Source organism: Panthera uncia, chromosome X (assembly GCF_023721935.1).
Source record: "Panthera uncia isolate 11264 chromosome X, Puncia_PCG_1.0, whole genome shotgun sequence".
Taxonomy (NCBI): domain Eukaryota; kingdom Metazoa; phylum Chordata; class Mammalia; order Carnivora; family Felidae; genus Panthera; species Panthera uncia.
In genome coordinates, this window is record NC_064817.1 from 66,347,738 (window position 1) to 66,365,149 (window position 17,412).

Here is a 17,412-nt window from a genome sequence, read left to right on the forward strand (position 1 = left end):
GAGGTTAGAGTGGGAGAGAGCCAAAGCATAAGAGACTGTTAAAAACTGAGAACAAACTGAGGGTTGATGGGGGTGGGAGGGAGGGGAGGGTGGGTGATGGGTATTGAGGAGGGCACCTTTTGGGATGAGCACTGGGTGTTGTATGGAAACCAATCTGACAATAAATTTCATATATTAAAAAAAAAACTAAAAAAAATAAAAACATTATAAGGGGTGCCTGGGGTGGAGGATTACTTAAATTTCCTAAGTAATATTTGGAACCCTTATCAGATGAAAGGGGTACATATTTTTACTACTTTGGAGTAATAGAGAGATCCATAATCCCAAGTAGGTCTATGTCAAGACTTTTCAAACTAAGAATTATTTTTTTCATTCTGAAACTGAAAATTATTGTCATTATTTCCTTTTGGAATTTAGTGAGTCAAAGTTCATTAGGTCCTAAATTATTCATTGAACTGACCTAAAGTCTAGTCTCAACAGGTTTTCAAAGTGAATGTAATACAAACTTCTTAATATATACCAGGAAAATATAACGTATATAACCATTTAAAGTTATTAAAGACAACACAGCTTCTACCTAACGTCTCTGCTTTTTACATCTTTGAGTATATTTAAATGGAAATTTAATTAAAACTAGATTAAAACCTATTTTTTAAAAATTTTATTGTTATTTATTTTTGAGAGAGAGTGAGATAGAGTGATATCAGGAGAGGGACAGAGAGAGAGGGAGACAGAATCTGAAACAGACTCCAGGCTCTGAGCTGCCAGCATAGAGCCTGACGTGGGGCTTGAACTCGGGAATGGCGAGATCATAACCTGAGCAGAAGTTGGACACTCAACCGACTGAGCCACCCAGGTGCCCCTGATTAAAACCTATTTTAACAAAAAAATTGTACCTGCTTAACATGTACAATATGATGATTGATATACATATACATAGTAAAAGGATTATTGTAGTCAAGCTAATTAACATATCATTTCCTCCTAGCTACCATTTTGTATGTGTAATGAGAGTACCTGAAATCTATTCTCTTAACAAATTTCCAGTATTCACCATAGTATTATTGACAATAGTTGCGAAGTCTGGGTGGCTCAGTTGGTTAAGCATCCGACTCATGGTTTTCGCTCAGGTCATGATCTCAGAGTCATGAGATGGAGCCATGCATTGGGCTCCATGCTGAGTGTGGAGCCTGCTTAAGATTGTCTCTCTCCAAGGGCGCCTGGGTGGCTCAGTCAGTTGGGCGTCTGACCACTACTTGGGTCATGATCTCACAATTTGTGAGTTCAAGCTCCACATCGGACTCTGTGCTGACAGCTCAGAGCCTGGATCCTGCTTCTGATTCTGTGTCTCCCTCTCTTTCTGTCCCTCCGCTGCTCATGCTCTCTCTCTCCCTCAAAAATAAATAAATATTTTTAAAAAAAGGTTCTCTCTTTCCATCCCTCTACCCCTTCCCCCCACCTGCTCACGCATGCTGTCTCTCTCACTTTCTCTCTTTCTAAAAAAACAATAGTCATCATGCTGTAGATAATCTATAGACTTATTCATCCTAAATAACTGCAACTTTGTATTCTTTGATCAGTATCTCCCCATTTCCTTCACCTCCTTGCCCCTGGTAACCACCATTCTATCTGTTTCTTTGTGTTAGACTTTTTTAGATTCTACATGTAACTGAGAACATCCAGTATTTTTCTTTCTGTGTCTGATTTATTTCACTTAGCATATGCCCTCTAAATTCATCCATGTTGTTACAAATAGCACAATTTCCTTCTTTTTCATAATTAGATAATATTTCAAATACTTTCTTCTGTATCCATTCACCAATCAACACTTAGGCTGTTTCCATATTCTGACTGTTGTGAATAATTCTGCAGTGAACGTGGGAGTGCAGATATCTCTTCCAAGTACTCAATTCATTTCCTTTGGATATATATCCTGAAGAGAAATTGCTGGATCATACGGTTGTTCTATTTTTAGAACTCTACCTTTACTTGGAGGTCGACCAATGGTATTTCCCGTTTTATGAATTTTAATCCATTTGAAGAAAATAAGTTAAAGTCTTACTTAAATGGATAGCTATTTAAACTGACTCTAATTTGATACTTTATAAACACTTTGCTGTTTATCATATGACATTTAAATGAGAAAAAAAACTTAATAAAAACATAAATACTATAAATTAAATCAGAGGAGATTCTTAAGTCTTTTAAAAATAATAAAATATTGACATTGCAATCACCTTAGAACTAGACCAGATAACTGGGCCTATATACAAGGAGGCATATACTAAAGGAGACTCATATATTCTCTCCTTCAACATTATTTGAGAAAATTGAATATTTAAGAAGATACTAACCAACGTTTCACTTCAACCTAGGATATCGAGAAGATGGAAAGTGCATCACTTCTACCCTAACAACAACAAAAAAGGAAATAGGCAGCAAAATCATAACATTTCTTGAACGCTTCAGAGACCTGATGCCACAGGGTAACAGAATAGCCCCAAATCCAAAGACAAGCCTTCCAAGGACAGAAAGAATACAAATTGGTTCACCTATAGCAGAGCACTGGGGTAAGAGATATAGGGTGCCCTAAAGCAGTAAGGAGAATTGAATTAAATATTTAATGAATTGCTTAAAGCCAAATGTGGAGTAGCATGATATCATAGAAATTCTTGGAGTTGCAGAGACACAGGAAGTTGACCTCCACTCTTAGGCTGTCCTCCTCAGACTTACTTCTGGTGATCATAGGAAAGATAGATGGTAGGCAAAAATATTAGATAAAGTCTTCCTGAAGATTACAGGCCTGGGAGAGAAGGACAGCCACTGTTGCAGGAAAGGCAATAACATTGCACAAATGTTACTGGGTGGTAGTTGGGAGGTGGGGGTAGCACACACAGTTGCCTCTCAGGAAACATGTGAACACCCACTCCTTCCAAAGAAGGTAAAAGAAAAAAAAATCCCTCTATTTCTTAGGAGAGGGAAAGAAAAGTGTTCTAGACTCAGATTATTAGAGGCTTCTTACCAATGGGAAGGGGAAAAATAATTCTCTCAAATGTTCACCAAAGATATAAGGCAAACTTTGGCTGCCATGTAGAGGAGAGTCAGTATCACTAAGAAAACACTGGAAAAACAAGGACACAAGCTTGTCTAAGACTAAGGCTAAACCAGGACAACAGGGAAATACCCTTGTCCCACTAACATGCTTGCATGTACTAAATAAAAAGCAAATAGCAAATTAACTGAATTTGAACCTTATTATAAAATTAAAAAACTATGAAACTTTTGAAAGAAAACAGTAAATAATCTTTGTGACTTGGCATCACAAGTCTTATGCGAAGAGTTCTTAAATATGAGACCAAAGCCATGATCCATAGAACAATGAATTGATAAACTAGGTCTCATCAAAATTAAAGTATTTTGTTCTCAGGGCACCTGGGTGGCTCAGTCAATTAAGCATCCAACTTCAGCTCAGGTCATGATCTTGCGGTTTGTGAGTTTGAGCCCCACAATGGTCTCTCTGCTGTCAGTGCAGAGCCTGCTTTGGATCCTCTGTCTCCCTTCCTCTATGCCTCTTCCTCACTTTCTCTCTCTCTCTCTCTCTCAAAAATAACAAATATTTACAAAATAAAATATTTTGCTCTGCAAATTTCTTATCTAGAGCATTAAAATGTAAGCAAAACTAAGGAAAATATTTGGAAATCACATATCTGATGAAAGCCTTGTACCCAGAACATATAAATAATTCTGTAACTTCAAAAGAATAAAAAGGATCCAATTAAATTAAAAATATAAGAAAAATAAAGAAATTAACACCCACTAAATAAAACTTATGTGCAAATAAAAACCTGAAAACATATTCAACACTGACAACACCAAATTCTGGTAACAGGAAATTTCATTCATTGTTCGAGGGGATGCATAATGGTACAGCCACTTTGGAAGACAGTTTGGTGGTTCCCTACAAAATTAAACTCTTAAACATCTGATCCAGAGATTGTGCTCCTATATATTTACCCAAAGGAACTGAAAAGTTATATCCACTTGCACATGGACGTTTATAGCAGCTTTATTTATAATTGCCAGAACTTGAAAGCAACCAAGATTTCCTTCAGTAGGTGAAAGGATATGTAAATTGTGATACATTCACACAATGAAATACTATCAATGCTAAAAAAAAAATGAGCTACCTTTTGGCTGAATAATATTCCAAATATATGTATACCCCACATCTTCTTTATCCATTCATCTATTTATGGACTCTTAGCTTGCTTCCATAATTTGGCTATTGTATACAATACTGCATCTATCCCTTCGAATTTATGTTTTCATATTCTTTGGGTAAATACCTATTAGTGTGATTCCTGGATCATAGGGTAGCTCTATTTTTAACTGTTTGAAGAAATTTCATACTACTTTCCACAGTGGCTGCGCCAGTTTGCATTCCCATCAGCACTGGAAGAGGGTTCCTTTAATTCCACATCTTCACCAACACTTATGGTTTCTTGTGTTTTTGATTTTAGTCACTCTGACAGGTGTGAGGTGGTATCTCATTGTAGTTTTCATTTGGATTTCCCTAATGATGAGTGATGTTGAGCATCTTTTCATATGTCTGTTGGCCATGTGAATGTCTTCTTTGGATAAATGTCTGTTCATTTCTCCTGCCCATTTTTAATTGGATTATTTGTTATTCGGCTGTTGAGTTGTATCAGTTCCTTATATATTTTTAACACTAAACCAGTATCAGATATACCATTTACAAAAAATCTTCTCCAATTCTGCAAGTTACATTTTTATTTTCTTGATTGTTTCCTTCATTGTACAGAAGTTTTTTGCTTTTGATGTATTCCCAATTAGTTTACTTTTGCTTTATTTTCCCTTCCCTCAGAAAACATATCTAGAAAGATGTTGGTACAGTTGATATTAGAGATATTACAGCCTGTGCTGTCTTCTAGACTGTTTATGCTTTCATGTCTCACATTTAGGCTTTTAATCCATTTTGAATATATTTTTTTGTGGATGGTGTAATAAAGTGGTCCAGTTTCATTCTTTTGCATATAACTGACCAGTTTTCCCAACACCATTAGTTTAAAAGACTATCTTTTTCCCATTGTGTATCCTTTCCTTGTTTGTTGAAGATCAATTGACTACATAATTGTGGGTTTATTTCTGGTGGTTTCTATTCTGTTCCACTGATTTATGTGTCTATTTTTGTGCTAGTACCATACTGTTTTAATTACTACAACTTTTAATGTTTATTTTGAGAGAGAGAGGGAGAGCACATGTGCACGTGGGGGCGGGACAAAGAGAGAGGGGGAGAGAGAATCCCAAGTGGGCTATGTGCTGTCAGTGCAGAGGCTTGATCTCAATGGAATATTGTGTGTGTATATATATATATATATATATATATCTCATTATATATTGGAATGGAATATTACACACACACACACACACACACACACACACAGCATGGAAAAACCAATCTGAAGAGTGCCTGGGGCTAATAGCAGGGATGTTATTCACTCAACTTGGAGTCCCTTTCAGAGAAAGGGCATTCTTGGAGATACAACTCTGGGAACAAAGGGACTGGCCAGTGCCATTTCCCTTCTCTGCCCCTCAGCATAAATGAAAGGTCACCTGAGGGAACCAGCAGAATTCCCCTCTTCATTATCCATTCATCTATCAATGGACACTTGGAATAGTTTGGCAGCCTTCTCTCTTTTTTCTTGATTGGTACAAATAGTGGTTTATCTGTTTGATTTATCTTTTTTAAAAGTGTCAAATGTTGGTTTTATTGATTTTCCTTATTGTTTTCTGTCTTCAATTTATTTGATTTCCAGTCTTATTTTTTATTATTTTTTCTGTTTGCCTTGAGTGCAATCTGCTCTTCTTTTACTACAGCTTTGAAAGATAACTTGAAGTCTGGAATTGTGATACCTCCAGCTTTGATTTTCTTTTGCAAAATTACTTTGGCAATTTGGGGTCTTTTGTCGTACTATATAAATGTAGGGATTCTGGTTTAGTTCTCTGAAAAATGTTGGTATTTTGATAGGTATTGCATTAACTGTGTAGATTGCTTTGGGTAGTATAGACATTTTAGCAATATTTGTTCTTTCAATACATGAGCATGGAATGTCTTTCTATTTCTTTGTGCCATCTTGAACTTCTTTTATTAGCCTTTTATAGTTTTCAGAGTACATATCTTTCACTTCTTTTATTAAATTTATGGATAGATATAGTGAAATAAGCCAGTCAGAGAAAGACAAATGCCATGTGATTTCAATCATATGTGTAATTTAAGAAACAAAACAAACAAAAAAGGAAAAGAGAGAGAGAGGCAAACCAAAAAACAGACGCTTAACTGTAGAGAACAAACAGAAACATATGGTTAACAGAGAGAGGTGGGTGAGAGGATGGGTGAAATAGGGGAAGGGGATTAAGAGTACACTTATCTTTATGAGCACTGAGTTATATATGGAAATGTTGAATCACTATATTGTACACCTGAAACTAATATAGCAATGTATGTTAACTATACAGGAATTGAAAAAGAAAGATTTATTGATTGTAAAAAATGTACAACTCTGGTGTGGGATGTTGATAGTAGGAGAGGCTATACATGCATGTGGAAGGACATGTACAGGAACTCAATTATGCTAACACTGCTGTAAAAAATAAAAATCTAATTTAAATATTTTTTAAAGAATTGAGCCAGTATTAAGTTATTTTTATTTTTTTAATTATTTTTTAATTTATGCCCATAAATCCAAAAACTTAGATAAAATGACTGAATTTCCTGAAACAAAACAAAAGCTTACTCAAGAATCAATAGATATTTAATAGAATGTTATTCAGCCATAAATAAATGAACTACTGTAACATCTACAACATTGACGAATATTGAAAACATGCTAAGTGAAAAAAAAGACCACATATTGTATGATTCCATTTATATAAATTATCCTCAATAAGCAAATCTATAAAGATAGAATACAGATTAGTAGTTTCCAGGAGATGAGGGGAGAGGGAAATAAGGAGGTACTATTAATGAGTACTGGTTTTTTTTAAGGGATGATAAAATGTTTTGGAGTTATATGGTATTGATGGTGATACAATATCATAAATATACTAAATTATACACTTTAAAATGGTGAATTTTATAGTATGTAAATTGTATCTCAATAAAAATGATAGCATGACTACTCTATTAAAGTCATTGAACTCATAGTCTAAAATATCCAACAAAGAAAATTTTAGCTCAGAATGTTTGGTGAATTCTAACAAATATTTAATTAATAAATAATACCATAGAGATGCAGTCTGGGAAAGAAAGGGATCATGACCTCTGTAGTGCTGAGGGAGCCCTGGTTCTGGGAAAGAGTGAGAGACAGACTAGGACACAGGGGAGTGCATGGGGAAAATGAATCCCCATAGCAATTGGCTTGGAAAATGAGAGGGACCTAATTTCATGAGTTCTTGCAACCAGCCAAGCTTAAAGCCTGGGGTTTTATTTTTATTTTTTAATGTTTATTTACTTATTTTGAAAGAGAAAAAGAGAATGAGTATAAGTGGGAGAGGGGCAGAGAGAGAGAGGGAGAGAGAGAACCCCAAGAAGGCTAGCAAGCTTCATGCTCAATACAGAGTCCAACACAGGCATGATCTCATCACCATGAGATCATGACCTGAGCTGAAATAAAGAGCTGGACACTTAACCAACTAAGCCACCCAGGTGCCCAATGCCTGGAGTTTTAAAGGTCAGCATTCTTGGCTCTGGGAAAGCCCAGAGGTAATTGGGGCTGCTCTTAGAAAGGAGTAAGGAAAACAACTCACGCACATACAGCATGGAAAAACCAACTGAAGAGTGCCTAAGGCTCATAGTGGGGAGGTTAGTCACTCAACTTGGAGTGCCTTCCAGAGAAAGGGCATTCATGGAGATACAACTCTGAGAACAAAGGAACTTGCCAGTGCCATTTCCCTTCATTGCCCTTCAGCATAAATGAATGTCCACCAGAGGGAACCAGCAGAGTGCCAACATTCACTACCTAACTTGCTTACACCAAGCCCCACACCCCTGTGATCCTGTGGAACTTCCTTCACAGTCAGGCTTATGCCTGAGTCCCTTTTCCCAGAAGACAATCCCAAATCCCTGCTCACACCACATCACTCAACATGGGAGTTTTTAGAGCCTTAAATCCAGTAGTGGTAGTGAGAGGTCTCATTTCAACAGAGAAGAGCACACCTAGTTAAAATATGCCACATTCATGTCAGGGACCAGACACTGTCCACAACAGGTAAGGAGAGCCTCTGGAGACAACTGGCCTGAAAGATAAAGAGGCTATAACAAAACAGCAGGGCATATACACAGCACATTGGAGACGCTATCGGCATCATCAGACCCTGCACAATAGGGGCACTACACGTCAGGGCACTACAGGCCTTTTTCTTCATAAGGGCATTTTTCAGCAGACACTTGCCATGCCAAGGCATGATATATTCGATGTACTGAATAGGAAAAATCTGCAACAAAGAATACTCTATCCAGCAAGGCTATCATTAAGAATAGAAGGAGAAAGAAAAAGTTTCACATAAAAAGACAAACTAAAGTAGTTTATGAACATTAAATCAGTCCTACAAGAAGTGTTAAAGGAGAATCTTTGAGTGGAAAGGAGAGACCAAAAGTGAGAGTATACAGGTAGGAAACACAAAAGCAGTAAGAATGAATATTTTTGTAAAAAATCAAGGAACTCAAAAAATAAAAAGATGTAAAACATGGCAACATATACTTAAAACATGGGAGGAGAAGAGTAAAGAATGGATTGAAATTTAAATGACCATGAACTTAATATACCCTGCTTTATGCAGAAGAGGTTACATGTAAACATGTATTAAAACATATGTTAAAAAACAACTAGTAAATATGCAAAGACTAAAGAGAAAGAAGTACAAATATATGACTAAAGAAAATCGGGAAACTATGAAAGAGAAGACAATAAAGGATCAGAGAAAACTATCAGAAACAACCACAAAACAAATAATAAAATGACAACAAATGCATATCTATCAATAATTACTTTGAATTAAAATGCACTAAATGCTCCATTGAAAAGACATAGGGTAACAGAATGCATAAAAAACAAGACCCATTTATATGCTGCCTATAAGAGACTCATTTTAGACCTAAGACACCTGCAGATTGAAAGGGAAGAGATGTAGAAACATTTATCATGCAAATAGCTGTCAAAAGAAAGTCAAAGTAACAATACTTACATTAGACAAAATAGACTTTAAAGATTGTAACAACAAAGAATAACACTCTATAATAAAGGAGACAATCCAACAAGAAAATATAACAATTGTAAAAATTTATGCACCCAACACAGAAGCACCCAAATACATAAAACAGTTTAAAACAAACATAAAAGAACTAATCAAAAGTAATACAATAATAGTAGGAGACTTTAACACCCCACCTATGTCAATGGACAGACCATCTACACAGAAAATCAACAGGGAAGATATGACTTTCAGTGACACACTGGAACAGGTAGATTTAACAGTTGTATTCAAAACATTCCATCCTAAAACATCATAATACACATTTTTTTCAAGTGCATATGGCACACTCTCCAAAATAGATCAATATTAGCCAACAAAACATGCCTTAACAAATTCAAGAAGATCAAAGTCATACCATGCACCTTTTCTGACAACAACACTATGAAACTTAGAAGTCAATCACAAGAACAACTCTGGAAAGACCACTGATATATGGAGGATAAATAGGACACTACTAAATATGAATGGATCAACCAGGAAATAAAAGGAGAAATAATAAGTACATGAAGATAAATGAAAATGAAAACAGCAATTCAAAGCCTTTGGAATGCAGCAAAAGTGGTTCAAAGAGGGAAATTTATATTAATACAGGGCTACTTCAAGAAATAAGAAAAATCCCAAATAAACAACCAAAACTTTACACCTAAAGGAGCTAGAAAGAGAACAAAGAAAACAAAACCAAAAGGAATGAAATAATAGAAATTTGAGTAAAAATAAATGATACAGAAACAAATAAACAAAAACCAATAGAACAGATCAATGAAACCAAGAGCTGGTTCTTTTAAAAAATTCAATAAAATTGATAAACTGCTAACCAGAACTTATCAAGAAAAAAAGAGAAAAGACTAAAATAAAATCACCATTGAGAGAGAAGAGATAATAACCAATGCCACAGAAATACAAACAATTACAAGAGAATGTTATGAAAAACTGTATGCCAACAAATTAGACAACCTAAAAGAAATGGACAAATTCCTAGAAACATATAAACTACCAAAACTGAAACAGGAAAAAATGGAAAATTTGAACAGACTGATAACTAGCAAAGAAATTGAATAAGTAATCAAAAACTTCCAACAAACTAAAGTTCAGGACCAGATGGGTCCACAGGCAAATACTACCAAACATTTAAAGAGTCAATACCTATCTTTTTAAACTATTCCAAAAAGTGGAAAAGGAAGGAAAACTTCCAAATTCATTTTATGAAGACAGCATTACCCTGACATTAAAACCAGATAAAGACACTACCAAAAAGACAGAGAGAGAGAGAGAGAGAGAGAGAGAGAGAGAGAACTGCAGGCCAATATCTCTGTAGCAAAATACTAGCAAACAGAATTCAACAATACATTTAAAAAATCATTCACCACAATGAACTAAGATTTATTCCTGAATTTCAAGGCAAGGATGGTTCAGTATTCACAAATCAGGCAACAAGATACATCACATCAATAAGAGAAAGGATAAGATACATATGATCATTTAAATATGACACAGAAAAAGCATTTCATGATAAAAATCCCTTAACACATCAGGTTAAAGGGAACATAACTCAACATAATGAAAGCCATATATGAAAAACCCACTGTGAACATCATCCTCAAGGGGGAAAAACAGAGAGTTTTCCTGTAAGGTCAGGAACAAGACAAGGATATCCACATTCCCCACTTTGTTTCAACATAGTACTGACAGCCTTAACCACAGCAATCAGGCAAGAAAAAAAATAAAAGCACCCAAATTGGTAAGGAAGAAGTAAATCTATTACTATTTACAGATTACATACTATGTATATAAACTCCTAGGGAGTAGACACACACACACACACACACACACACACTACTAGAACTGATAAATGAATTCAGTAAAGTCACAGGATACAAAATTAACATACACAAATCTGTTGTATTTCTATACAGTAACAATGAAGGAACAGAAATTTTAAAAAATCTCATTTATAATTACAACAAAAATAATAAGATACCTAGGAATAAACATAATCAATGAGGTGAAAGACATTTCCTCTGAAAGCTATAAACCACTGATGAAAAAATTTGAAGATGACACAAAGAAATGGAAACACATCCTACACTCATGGATTGGAAGAAAAAATATTGTTAAAATGTCTATACTACCCAGAGCAATATACACATTTAAAGCAATCCCTATTAAAATACCAACAGCATGTTTCACAGAACTAGAACAAACAGTCCTAAAATTTGTATATAACTAGTAAGGCCCTGAATAGTTATAGCAATCTTGAAAAAAGAAAAGTAAAGCTGGAGGCATCACAATTCCAGACTTCCAGTTATATTATAGAGCTGTAGCAATCAAAACAGTATGGTATGGGCACTAAAATAGACACATAGATCAATGGAACGATAGAAAACCCAGAAGTATACCCACAGCTATATGGTCAATTAATCTTTGACAAACAAGAAAAGAACATCCAATGAGAAAAATGTCTCTTCAACAAATCATGTTGGGAAAAGTGGATAGCAACATGCAAAAGAAAGAAACTGGACCACTTTTTTACATCATACACAAAAATAAACTCAAAATGTATGAAAGACCTACATGTAAGAACCAAAACCATAAACACCCTGAAGAGAACACAGGCAGTAACTTCTTCGACATCAGCCATAGCAACTGCTTTCTAGATACGTCTCCTGAGGTAATGGAAACTAAAGTAAAAATAAACCATTGGGACTACATCAAAGTAAAAAGCTTCTGCATCCCAAAGGGAACAATCCACGAAACTGAAAAGCAACCTACGAAATGGGAGGAGGTATTTGCATATGACATACCTGATGAAGGACTAGTATATAAATATATAAAGAATATATAAAACTGAACATCCAAAACACAGATAATCCAATTAAAAATGGACAGAATACATGAATAGACATTGCTCCAAAGAAGATATACAGATGGCCCACAGATATATGAAAAGATGCTCATCATCACTTACCATCAGGGAAATGCAAAACAAAACTACAATAGGATGTCACCTCACACCTGTCAAAATGGCTAAAATCAATAGCACAAGAAACAAAAGATGCTGGGGATGATGTGGAGAAAAAGGAACACACATGCACTGTTGGTGAGAATGCAAACTGATGCAGCCACTGTGGAAAACAGCATAGAGGTTCTTCAAAAAGTTAAAAATGGACTATGATGGGGTACCTAAGTGTCACAGCTGGTTGAGAGTCCAACTTTTGATTTAGGCTCAGGTCATGATCTCACAGTTCATGGAATTGAGCCCCGTGTCAGTCTCTGCTGACAGAGTGGAGCCTGCTTGTGATTCTCTCTCCGTCTCTGCCCCTCGTGCATGTGCTCTCTCTCTCCTCTCTGTCTCTTCAAACATAAATCAATAAATATTTTTTTTTAAAAAATATAGGCCAATATACTACAAGAACATAAATGCAAATATTGTTAGCAATATATAAGCAGGTTTCATAGATAGATAAAAATGAAGAAAGAAAGAAAGAAAGAAAGAAAGAAAGAAAGAAAGAAATTAAAAGAAATAAAGAAATTCTTTACAACATGAGAGATTTCTCATGAGAATTAAAGGTAGCCCAACATTGGATATATGAGCAATGTATTTCACCGTATGAAGAAACTAAAGAAGAAAAAAATACAAATAATTGCTTCAATGGATGCGGAAAAAAAAGAAAAAAAAACATTTGACAAAATCCAACATCCATTCATGACAAAAACTCTCAGCAAATTAAGAACAGAAAGAAACTTCCTGAACCTGAATAAGGATATCTACAAAAACCATACAGCTAACATTATACTTAATGATAAAATATTGATTGCTTTTCCCCTAAGATCAGGAACAAGAAAGACAAGAGTGTCCACTCTCAACACTGCTACTTGACATTGCACTGGAAGTTTTAGCCAGCACAATATGAGATGAAAATAATTTTAAAACATACAAATTGGATGGGAAAAAATAAAATTCTCTATTTGTAGAAAACATGAGTGTCTACATAGAAAAAAACCAAAAAAAGATACATAAAAATCTGCTGGAACTAATATGTGAGTTCAGCAAGGTCACAGGCTACAAGAGCAATATAAAAATATTTTTATGTCTATATACTAGCAACTGGAAATTATTAAGTAAACTATACCTTTTATAATAGCATAAAAGAATATGAAATACTTAGATATAAGTCTAACAAAATATGTGCAGGCTTTTTATGATGAAAATAAAAAACAGTGATGAAATAAATCAAAGAAGATATATAAATAAAGAAGTGTACTGCATTCATTGATTAAGTTTCAAAGAGTCAATGTTATTAAGATATTAATTCTCTCCAATATGAATCTATATATTCAATGCAATTTCAATAAAAATCCTAGTATAATACTTGTAGCTATTGATAAGGTAATTATGTAATTTATACAACTGATAGAAAGGCAAAGGACCAAAACAATTCTCAAAAACAACAAAGTTGAAGGATTTGCAGTATCAGACTTGAAGACGTTACAAAGATACACTAAACAAGAGAGTATATTAACAAGATAAACAAATATATCAGTGGAAATTAGTGTAATTGCAGAAATATAGTCAACTGATCTTTTATAAAGCCAGACAGGTAATTCAATAAAGAAAGGATAGACTTTACAACAATGTGTGGTATAGAAATTATGTATCCATTTGGAACAAAATGAACTTTGATCCATTCTTTGCATAAAGAGTAAGTCAAGATGGATCATATACAGCAATGTAAAACTTAAAACAATAAAATTGTAGAGAAACGTAAAAAGGAAAAAAAATTTGAGACCCTTTGCAAGGTAATGATTTCTTAAATTGGATACTAAAAGCACAATCCGTAAAAGAAAAAAAAATTGACTTCATCAAAATTTAAAATGCTTGGTCTTGTAAGACACTTTAAGAGAATGAATAGACAAGCCACAGGGTGGGAGAAAAGATTTGTAAATCTTATATCTGACAATGGACTTGTATCTAGTGTAAGAGATTTTAAAATCCGATAATAAGAAAAATACATTTTTGAAATTGCAAGTGATTTCAATAGACATCTCACCAAAGAAGATATACTGATGGCAAAAAATCCCATGAGAAAATGCTCAACACCATTAATCAATAGGGAAATCCACATGAAAACCATAATAAGATGTAACTGAACATCGGTTATGGACTGAATTTTTTATCTCAAAATTTTGTTTTGAAATCCTAACACTCAATTTTATTGTATTAGAAAGTGGAGCCTTTGGAAGTTAATCCCTCATGAATGGGGTTAAAAGAGATTCTAGAGAGCTCTTTTTTCCTATTTCAAGCACATGAGGATATAATGAGAAGATAACCATCTAAGAACAAAAAATGGGCCCTCATCAGACTACTACATCTGCCAGTGTCTTAGTCTTAGAACTCTCAGCCTCAAAAACTGTGAAAAAGTAAATGTTTGTTGTTTAAGCCACTCAGTCTATGATATTTTGTTATATCAGTCCAAATGGACTAATGACTAAACAAATAAGAAAAACCTGACAAAACCAAGTGTTAAAGAGAATGTGCAGCAATTGGAATCCTCTTACACTGCTAACTGGAACACAAAATGTTACAGTCACTTTGGAAAACAGTTTGACTATTTCCTGTAGAGTAAGCATATACTTCTTAAATAACCTAGCACCCTACTCCTAGATCCTAACTAAGGAAATGAAAATATATGTTCACACAATAACAGTATGTGAATGTTCATAGCAGCTTTAATCACAGTCTCCCCAAACTGGAAACCACCAAAATGCCCTACATATACAGAAGGGATGAACAGACTATGGTATATCCATTGAAAAGAATACTACACAAAAATAAAAATGAAGGGACTACTGGTAACTGCAACAAAATGAATGAATTTCAAATACATTATTTCATGTGAAAAAATGCTAGCTTTAAAAAAGCTTCATACTCTATTATTTCATTTGTGTGGTATCTTAAAAAGGCAAACTGTAGAGCAAACTGTAGTGGTTGCCAGGGGCAGGAGGTGAAGGGGAGATTTTTATTCAAAGGGCTAGAAGTTTTGGAATGGTTAAAATGTTCTGTGGTTGTGGTTACATGACTGTATGTGTTTATCAAAACTTACAGAAGTGTATCCTCAAAATCGTGTTTTATTATGTAAAAGTATTCTTCAAAAACCTAACATATAAAAGGACCATCATACAGGCCAAAAGAAAGGAAATATATATACGTAGTCACACAAAGTATGAACAATAATGGAGGGTAATGTTAAGAATTTTAAGGATTGTACAGGGATGTACAAGGAGCTGAATTTTTACAAAATGTCATTTTGAGGCTCAAAGAAAAATATTTAAAGGAGAGGAAACTTTTGTGACAAAACCAACCTTGTTACCTTGGTTATGGATGTGGGTGTTTATATACTGATTATATAAGAACACCTCAAATACTTTTTAGCAATAGCCTGTTATGTCACCTGATTATCCCTCCCACTGAAATATTGAGTCACTATCCTTCCAGAGTACCTGTGCAGCACAAGCAACATATTCCCTGTAAGAGTGCAGAGGATCATAAAATGTGAGGCCCAAAGGGCTTGCTATGATGTGCTAACCCTAGAGTCAACTCCTCTGCCTGAATAAATTTTGAAAAATGCCCTCAGAAAGGAACACATTCCAATTTATATATTTAATTTTTTCAAGTTTTAAATTGAAGTATAATTTAGAAAATAAAATAAATTGAAGTGTAATTGACATACAATGATATATTAGTTTTAGGTGTACAAAATATTAATTCAACAATTCTATACATTATTTAATGTTCATCACGATAAGTCTTGGCACCACACATTATTAGAACATTGTTGACCATATTCGATATGCAGTACTTTTCATCTGTGAATTATTTATTTTGTAACTGGAAGTTTGTACCTTTTAATCCCTTAGGTCTGTTATACCCATTCGTCCACTCACCTCCTCTCTTGCAACCACCAGTTTCTTCTCTGTATTTTTATTTATTTTTATTTTTTTAAATATTACATTTATTGTCAAATTGGTTTCCATACAACACCTAGTGCTCATCGAAACAGGTGCCCTCAATACCCATCACTCACCCTCCCCTCCCTCTCACCCCCCATCAGCCCTCAGTTTATTCTCAGTTTTGAAGAGTCTCTTATGTTTTGGTTCCCTCCCTCTCTAACCTCTTTTTTTTTCCTTACCCTCCCCCATGGGCTTCTGTTACATTTCTCAGGATCCACATAAGAGTGAAAACATATGGTATCTGTCTTTCTCTGTATGACTTCCTGCACTTACCATAACACTCTCCAGTTCCATCCACGTTGCTACAAAAGGCCAGATTTCATTCTTTCTCGTTACTATGTAGTATTCCATTGTGTATATAGACCACAATTTCTTTCTCCATTCATCCGTTGATGGACATTTAGGCTCTTTCCATAATTTGGCTATTGTTGAAAGTGCTGCTATAAACATTGGGGTACAAGTGCCCCTATGCTTCAGCACTCCTGTATCCCTTGGGTAAATTCCTAGCAGTGCTATTGTTAGGTCATAGGGTAGATCTCTTTCTAATTTTTTGAGGAAATTCCACACTGTTTTCCAGAATGGCTGCACCAGTTTTCATTCCCACTAACAGTGCAAGAGGGTTCCTGTTTCTCCACATCCTCGCCAGCATCTATAGTCTCCCTATTTGTTCATTTTAGTAAGATAACACCTTACTGCCGTGAGGTGGTATCTGAGTGTGGCTTTGATTTGTATTTCCCTGATGAGGAGCAACATTGAGCATCTTTTCATGTGCCTGTTGGCCATCTGGACGTCTTCTTTAGAGAAGTGTCTGTTCATGACCTCTGCCCATTTCTTCACTGGCTTATTTTTCGGATGTGGAGTTTGGTGATTTCTTTATAGATTTTGGATACTAACTCTTTATCCAATATGTCATTTGCAAGTATCTTGGTGGAATCTATCAGGTTTTCCATGTATAATATCATGTCATCTGCAAAAAGTGAAAGCTTGACTTCATCTTTCCCAATTTTGATGCCTTTGGTTTCCTTTTGTTGTCTGATTCCTGATGCTAGCACTTCCAACCCTATGCTAAAC